Source organism: Mus caroli, chromosome 12, assembly GCF_900094665.2.
Source record: "Mus caroli chromosome 12, CAROLI_EIJ_v1.1, whole genome shotgun sequence".
Lineage (NCBI taxonomy): Eukaryota > Metazoa > Chordata > Mammalia > Rodentia > Muridae > Mus > Mus caroli.
The window spans coordinates 47585810-47595025 of NC_034581.1; the positions used below are offsets into that span (position 1 = coordinate 47585810).

The following is a 9216-nucleotide window of genomic DNA, read 5'->3' on the forward strand; positions in this document are numbered from 1 at the left end:
GTACAGACTAAGTTCGGTGGAGTCCCGGAGCCAAGATGGCGCTCCCTGCAGGGCAGGTCACTGTCCTCCAGCTGGGAGGGTGCCGGATGTCTACGGCCCCAAAAGGGTGCTGCCTCAGCGGCTCTGTGGCTCCCGCCTGTCCCAGAAGCTGTCTGCCTCTGTGGTCCTCACTCTAACCTGTACAGGATCTCTGAGATTCTTTCGTTACTATAACATCTTTGTCTTTCCAACACTTCTGTTAGTGAAGTATTGAAAAATGTTCGTTTTGATCTTTGAACCAGAATTCTTGTACTGTTCCAGTTGCTAAACCTTTGGCTGCATTGCCTTCTCTTCCAACCCAGATCCTGTTGTTATTATAGTCATATGACCCAATGCCCCTCCTCACCAATCCTGTGTGCTCGTGACTTCTGTTGTCTGATTCCAGCCTTTCTTTTCTCTATTGCTGAAATATATAGAATAAAGAAAATGTAGTCAGTTGCCTGCCCTGCACAGATGGGATCTGCAGAGTCAGTAGCCATCTGAGCACTTCGGTCAGCTGAGTTGCTCATTCTCAACTCTTGGCAAAAGCTCAGTTTAGAATCTTTAAAGGTTTGGGGAAAAGAGACAAGTTGTACGGTGTGGGAGGTTCGATCAAGTGCCCCTTTGTTCCATCTTAAGGTCGGCTATAGCACGTGGCAATGCCTTCTTTATTCTTAATTAGTTCTTTATTTATAATCAGTGCTTCAAATATTCTGTATTCTATGTCCACTGTTTGATGGCTTCCTGTCTCTTCATCATTTTCCTGCTTTTGATAATCAAGGCTTAGTTTTTGGATCCTTTTCTAGCATCTTAAGGTAGAAATTTAGATCATTGGGTTTTAAGGATGCATTTTTAAATTTGATTTTTGTTTATTAACGTTTGTGTACAGGTATGAACTTATATGAATTTATGTGTACCATGTATGTACAGGAGTTCACACAGGCCAGAAGAGGGTATCAGATCCTCTGTAACTGGAGTTACAGGTGATTGTGAGCCACCATGTGAGCACAGGAAAGCAAACCCAGGTCCTATGCAAGAGCAGTAAGCACTCTTAGTCACCGTGCCATCTCTTCAGCCCCTGGGAGATTTCAGAGTGGAAATTCAGAGTGGAAACCTGCAAAACTGCTTACTTGTGGTTCATGCTAATAAGAAGGTTCCCCAATTCGTTTGTTTGTTTTTTTCTGTCAAGGCAAAAGTTGATAGATGCATGCTTCTTTCTAAATCATGAATTTTTCAGGCACATTTTGTTAAAGAGGACTTGGATCTTTGAAGTCTCAGCATTATGTAGGGTTCTTTTATTAGACTCCAGCTCCTTTTAGGCAGTTTGTTTTTTATTTTTTATTGTAATACTTAACGTAAATAATGCATTCTACTCTCCATGGATCATTAGATTGTTTGAATCAGTGGTTCTCCAGCATTTTTACATAATAGAATCAGTGAATAGTCTTTTAGGAACTCGGATTTCAGGTTACACCTATGACAGTTAAATCCCACCTGCACGTCTGGTCTATGCATTGGCACTTGGGGAGCTCTTACTTGATGCTGGTCCATAAATGAGGTTGGGAATCTCTGGTCTGGAGAGTTTTAACACTGGCATAACCCAATGAGATGAGAATGAGGATTGAGATAGAAAAGGTGGTAGTTGACATACAGTATGGTCCGTTGAGCCTTTGTCAGAAAAAAGTCAGATTATAGGGTGTTGAGACTAAACTTACAGCAGAGCAGTGGGCACAGGGATACATTCTGCTCATTACGTAAGACAGATGACAGAAGGGATTGGGAGGTAGATTGGTGGTTTAAAGAGGAATGGTGCCAAATGAAAGTGTGACACCTCTGCCAAGGGTGCAGTCATACTTTCCAAGGAACTGAAAGTTATCAAAAATGAGAGGATTACTAAAATGGAATATTATGAAGAAGGCAAAAGGAATGGGATTAGATGTCAGGCAGATGAAATATTTTTGGGAAAGTAGTGTGTAATTCTAAGTTCAAACCTAAAATGAGGAAAGGGCAGATGAGGTAAAATAGCAAGAGTAAATAAATTACTCTTGCCTTGATCTTCCTAGTAGAAGGGAAAGATAATGAGTTTACGTAGTAACACTTTCACAAGGTTCAGTGTTTTGAAAACTACATGGAAAGGTATCTTCCACTCATTTTCTCCACTTGAACATTTTAATTTGGTGGGTTGAAAGTAGGGCCAAAGAGTTAGTGTATCTAATTATATTTTTTCCAGAGTGCTAAAATTAGTTAGTAGTGTATAGCTAATCTGTTAAACCACTCTGAGCTCCCAGAGGGTGATCTGGCGGATTGCACTTCGCGCCACCCTCCAGAGTTTTCCGATCCATGAATGAAAAGACAAGCCCATCATTACTTTTAATATGCCTTACTACCTCAATGGCTGGGCCACTCCTGAACTTCCACATGACAAACACACTCTGCTCCAATAAACCTGAGTTGTCTTGCTAAATCTGTATTTCCTTTCTGCTACCCCAGACCCAATCGGTGGAGTGGCTGCCGGGGCCACTTTCCTGGATTCTCACATGTAGGCGGGCTCTTAAGTCAGATCTCGCTGCTTCTCATGCCACGGACTGGGCTCAGTTGGCCCCACTCAATCCATGGGAGTCAGGGTCTCAGACAGATGGGCATAGAGTCGGCGAAAATGGGGTGACAGACAGGACACAAGGGGGTGTGCTGAATCTGAATGTAATTTGTCAATTCGAGCATCAAACAGTCCAATCTACTTCCTAAACCATTGTAAATTCCTGTATATGGGAGCGACTTGGTTTTATTCTAAGTGATAGCGTGGCAGAACTTTCTGCTAATAAGTAATGTAGTCTGCTGTACATAACTATAGTAAGAATTCTAAACTTACGTTGCTAAGCATGCCCTGAGATTTCTAACTCTATGTAGTAGATAGTAAAGCTTGATTTCTTTCACTATCTCTCTTACAATACTAGAGGCAGTTCTGAATGTCACTGAATAGGCAACATTCTTACTGAATTCCAAGCCCATGGTCAGCTCAAGGACTACGTAGGGCATTGATGAAGGCCAGAAAGCAAAGTTCAATTTTGCTTAGGTATTTGGCAAGTCATTGCTTGGAGGCATCTATAACAAAACAATACTGAAAGGAAGCACACAGATCCATTTGCAAGGACAAATTTGGAGCATACATGCTATGGGATGCCATAGTTCCAGGAGACTAAGTTTCCTTGAAACTCTTTGCTTCGGGATTGCATCCAGGCTTTTGGCCTGTCATGCGTGTCACTACTGGAGTGGATGTAGCATTCTCAGTCATGGGGATTCTGCTCGTTCTTTCCTGTGTTTCCTCTTGGGGATCCTCAAAGTCCTGCCTCTGTCCCTCTGCCCAGCCACTGGCCTCTGGCTCTTGATTGACCCATCAAAAAACCAACTGTTGGCAGGGACAGAATTCCCATGTAAGCACAAACCAACCCTAACACAGTAGTGCTGAGGACATACTTTTAGGTTCTTCCAGAGGAATCAGTGAAGATAAAGAGATGAATGGCACTGTCCCAGTGTAGCAGCCAGGATGCTAAACATCAAAGCATTTGTGACCTCCATAGTATCTCTGTAAAGCCGTAGACTCTATGGACAAATCTGGTGCTGCATCTAGAGTTAGAAGTAGCTCTGCAGAAAATCCAAAGGGGGAAAATATCCAGTCAATTTGGAAGAGAATCAAGGAAGTTAAATTCTGTTTGTGCAAGACATATAGTCAGGAGGAATCCAGAGCCAGGGCAAAACAGATGGGATCCAATAATTGAGAATCTCCTGGGATGTGGAATTTTGTGTGAAGTCCCAGGTAAATTAGTTGTGTTCAAGGAAGTAAGGGTATTAGAAATTTGAGGCTATTTAAAAATGTTATTTTAGTATATGAATTAAATAGAATTTGAAAATGGAGTTATGTGAGGAAAGTCAGGTCTAATACAGAGAAAAAGAGTCAAGGATCAAGGCGTCACACAGTAGAGTAGGAGCCAAGTTGCTGGATAAACTGTGAGATATCCAGGTAGTTTGAGTCCTAGAGATATAAGGGGTAATTTAGGGCATGTCCACACTTTAAAGAAGAATCTGGTATTTAAATGAGTTTCCTGTAAATTTTTTCTATATTTTGCAGCCTTAGTAGGAAGTGACCCTGTTAATATGGGAACAAGAATGAGGTTGGGAAAGGCTGGACATGCCATTTCATTAAGGCAGGTCCCTTGAGAACAAATTCATTATACCAAGGACTGGTTAGTATCAAGTTCAGAATGCAGCAAGGAGTCATTACAATGCCCTGACCATGACTGGGAGGTGGAAGAATTACTATGGGATAGAACCCTGCCAGCATCACTCTAACATAGTGAAGCACCCTTCACTATGTAGTAGTTGGCAGCTACTTTAACCAATTTACATTAGCTTCTGAGGATATCTTAATCCTCAGAATACAGAAGTGATAGGATCGGAGGGTTCAATTCGCCAATTTCTTGTAAAATATCTGCATCTTTTCACCTGGTCTTCTTGGAACCTCATGTATTAAAAGGAAGGGAGGAGATTGGTGAATAAATATGGGGTGTGTTTGGGACTGTGTGGGACGTAGAACCATGGCAGGAAGTTTGATAAGGTAGAGCAGGTCGAGACCCAGAGACTGGGTGGGCACTCGCCTGAGGCTGAGGTAACTCCCAGCTCCCTGCCAGACTCCTGACTTGGAACACATGCCATGCTTCTCACATAAAAGAGACTTGTCCCAAAGTAGAGTTCTTCATGCTAATGAGGTATCTAGAGGCCCAGAGGGCTTAGTCAGTAAGCTTCCCTTTCCAGAAATTCCTTCCTGCTGAAGGCATTTCATCTCAGGCCCACCCTGAGAAAGGGGCCACGGCTTACACCTCTACTTTCCGTCATGACAATAAGCTGTTTAGAACCATAGACTGCTTCTTTTCATCAAGATCCACCTTGGGGAGCCATGAAGAAGGCCTTTGCCTACAGAGTGGCAGCCTAATCTCCTGTGGAAGGCCTCTCTGTGCTCCCGGCTGCAAACCCCCTCCCCCAACCCACCCTGCCTACAACCCAACAGGAATGCATTCTGTGATGCAGTGCAGAAAAGTATGTCAGGATATAAAAGCAGAAAACCAGGCTGAGAAATGCTGGAATGTATTAGTACTGAATTTATTACTGCTTCTTCTTATTCTCCTCATGTTTGAGATAATGTGTTTTCTATTTTCTGTTTTGGTCTTAATCTTTAAAGGTAGAACAATTTTGTGTCTTCCACTCCATGAATTACAACTGGTTTTTAATTTCTCCATTAGCATTCCTGAGGAAGTTTTTTTTTTTTTTCTTAGAATCTTTAAGTTTGGAAATACAGGATATTGGAAAAAAATAATCATAGTGCTTAGAGAAAGAATTGGAGAAGGGGAAACTTCCAAGTCTGGTAGATGGGGACACCCGCCTCGGCACAGCACACATTCGGCACTGGGGATTTTGGCAGTAGTTTCAGAGGTTTTAGTTCAGTCTCTCATATCCCAAATGTGGAGCAGATGCCAGTTTTTTTTTTCTCTAGGGCTCTGATAATGGCATCTAATGAGTGGTTGTTTCCTAGCAACTAGAGAAGCAGTTCATTTTAGCTGATCCTGCAACAGGAATGAGACATTTCCCCTTGATAGTTGGTATTAGTGATTTCCCTGACAATGGAATTTCACTTTTGAATAAGGAATGCTCTCAGCCCTTGGTTTCCTAAAGAATTTTTCCTTTGAGTTGGGCTAAACTCTGCTTAATCCTGTATAAAATGAAAAAAGAAAATGTTTGAACTCCCCTAAGTACCTCTCCTGGGAAGGGCCAAACGAGTTTGATACGTAGTTTTGCAAAGGGCAAGTGATTATACAAGAAGCTATAATAGGCCTGTTTTTTCCCAGTGTTTAATTAACAACCAAGTTCTTTTCTGTATTTAATGTTTGCAAGAATAGAGGTTTATTAGGTAATGGCTAATGTCTTGTGGAAATAAGTATATATAAAGTTTTATTAGCAGTACTATTTCATATGAAGTGTACATAGCAAAAGCATGCATTATCCGGTGATGCAAGCTGTTTTCTCTATCACATTCATTATTCTTCCCACAGATCACAGGTAGGTACCTATCAGAGTTCAGTTTAAGGTTAGTAGTTGTAAGTATTTGCATTTAACTGAGTCAAGTTCTAAAATTCTTCCTGTTGGGNAGTCGTGATAACTGCAGGAATCTGTGACTGTGACCACAAATGGTGGCAAGAAGACATTGCAACACATGAGTTTCTTTGTTGTCATTCATAGTCGGCCAGTTTCTAAGGAGATTATTCATTTTTCTTCTTTTGACATATAAATAATAGAAAATACTCTGTTATACAGTAAGTTTCAAAGGTTCTTAGACAATTAGGCCAAGAGATACAATATTAAATGACATTTTAAGACAGTTAAGTTAGTTAGTTCTGTCTAAGCACACCAAGAAGATGTATTGTCTTTCAGGGCACCTGTTCTCTGAGAATGCATTCACTTGCAGGTGAAGTCACTGGGTGTCATCGTGGTCAGTCGATATCTCACCATATTCATTCTTTACCAGGTGCTCATTGTGTTTAAAAGTGATTTGATGGATCTCTCCGAAGCATTTAGAATTAAGAACACTACAATCCTCTGCTCCACCAGTTGAGTAGAGCTATTGGGGTAATAGTTATGGTGGAGCACCCAGAAACTGGAGTGTGGCTAGTATTCTCACAGGCGCCTCAATAACACTGGAGTTACAATAACTGGATAATGCTACATGTTATCCTGGGACAGTAGCTGGCAGAACAATAAATCCTTAGGTAGAAAGGAAGAAAGGAAGAAAGAAGAAAAGAAAGGAAAAGAAAAGGAAAAAGAAAAGAAAAGAGGAGGGAGGGAAGGAAGAAAGAAAGTGGAAAGAGACTGAGGGGGAGAGTCTACAGAGGTCAATGTGGGTGATAAGTGGGAAAGGAGGTGGCACAATTACAAAAAACGTATTTTTACATATGTTATATGTATATGCTATCTTTTAACATGTATATGATGATTTTAAAAATATAACCCCCCCCAAACCAAGACAAACAAACAAACAAAAGAAAAAAGAATTAAGAATACTGATTCAATTGGACAGAAAGTAGTCTTTCAGGCACCAAAAACTTGTACTTTAAAGAATAAGATCTTAAAAAAAAAAAAAGCATGGTTTCTAGACTTCTTTGAAAACTTAAAGGACAAAGAGTTGATTATACTGAGCCCAGTTTTGAGTTTTCCTGTCCATTTTAAAAGTATAGATTAGAATAAGACTATAGAAATGTATTATGACTAAAGCCATTCTTTGTGTTATTTATTTATTTATTTATTTTTTTTTATAGCTCTGCATAGCTCTGGCTGTCTTGGAACTCACTCTGTAGTGTGGGCTGGCCTCAGACTCACAGAGATCTCCCTGCCTCTGCCTCCTGAGTGTTGGGATAAAAGACATCTGTCATCATGCCCAGCTTCTCTGAGATGTTTTTAAAAGGCAGTTTTGCCAGTAAGAAGTCTGGTTTGATTAGTCTTTTAGAGACCATGCATTCATTCAGTAGCCAGCGATTTATTTTGCTGATATGAGATAATGTTTAATATGTCCTAAGCCTTCTTGTCATTGTCAGCCATTGATACTGTGTGTTGATGCCACGGATGGAAGAATGTGCAATGCATAGTTATGGAATCATAGTTATAAAGTGAAACTTTTACTTACAAACCTACTTTTTACTTGTAAGTGTGAAATTTACATAGACTGGGAGTTTGAGGACTTTCACACACTGTTGGGCAATGTTTTATTTGAGGCAATTAAGGTTGGAACTTAACAAGTTATTATGTAGGGTTGAGCACCATGGCTGGGGGTGGGGGTGGGGGTGGGGTTTCTATAGGATAGCAGATGTTGCAGTCTTATTTAGATTACACAGAGAAGAAACCTGGTGGTCAGCTTCCAAAGAGCAAGCTGTCAGAGGAGTTAGAAGCAGCCTATGAATATTAATTGCTATTACTTTTTCCTAGTAAAATGTCTTTTCCCTATTAATGATTGGAGGTGACTTACATGAGAGCCTTCACATCACAGTGATGACACTGCTTCTATATGTAGCCATGAATACTGTGCTGTACAGTTGTTTCTGCTTGTTGCTGTGATAGAGTTTAGGACTACAAGCTACTGCAGTTTTGTAGGCTGGCACCAACTGTTTCTAAGTCATTTATACCAAATTGCTCAAGAATTAGAGTAGATCTGTCACCCCTTCCCCAATCTACATCTGTATCTAGCCCCATTAAGGCAGGGAAGAGACACTTTTTACCTAGTAAAACTACTTAGTGATATGAAACTCTAGATGGGTAATTTTTGTAAGAAAGTGACAGAAACAAAGCAATCATGTGAAAAGAGAGCGATATTGCTTTGCTGTGAGAGTCACTTTTCTTTCTGTGTAGTGTTAGTCTGAGCAGTTTGTGGGACTGGGAGCTTAAGGGAGGCCATGTGTCATCATTTAGATCAAATGTGGCCGAGTCAGGCTGCTGCTTCTTGTCACCATTTGGCCCCACATCAGTCCCACTGTGGGCACTTTACTCTTCTTGGCTACAATCAATCTCTTAGGCTTTAGATCTCTGCAGATCTTGTACTATCTTGCATGCTAAAACTAGCATGTTGTCTTCTGTTCCCCCATTTGGTATGCCAATAGCTGTTTCTTCACATTGACTTCTGTGGCACACTTGGTCTTCTGACCTTATTTCTTATTCTTTTGCTGTAGAACTTTTCACTACTATATTATGTTTTTTACCCTGGCTATCTCCCATACTTCCCAGCCCACAGCATTTGCCTGTCTTGGGTATAACTTCTAGTGGCAAATGTGTGCTGAGCTGTTGATAGGCCTTCTCAGACTGAGCTCAGGGTGTGGGTTTGCTCCCCCATTGTTGACACAGGTGCTTCCTAAGGAGAGGTACACTTGGTAGGCCAAGGCTTTATCCCATTGTATTAGTCAGGGTTCTCTAGAGTCCCAGAACTTATGGAATGTCTGTATATATTAAGGGAGTTTTATTGTAATGATTTAGTCTGTAGTCCAACTAACCCAGCAATGGGCAGCTGTGAATGTTTTTCCCAGTGTTTAATTAACAACCAAGTTCTTTTCTGTATTTAATGTTTGCAAGAATAGAGGTTTATTAGGTAATGGCTAATGTCTTGTGGAA

At 40.8% G+C, this 9216-nt stretch overlaps 1 protein-coding gene across 2 annotated transcripts in view; it reads left to right on the forward strand.

The window, feature by feature from the left end:
* Nubpl (nucleotide binding protein like) overlaps positions 1-9216 on the forward strand; it is a 188119-nt gene that overhangs the window by 72434 nt on the left and 106469 nt on the right. The gene's annotated exons all lie outside the window — the stretch shown is intronic.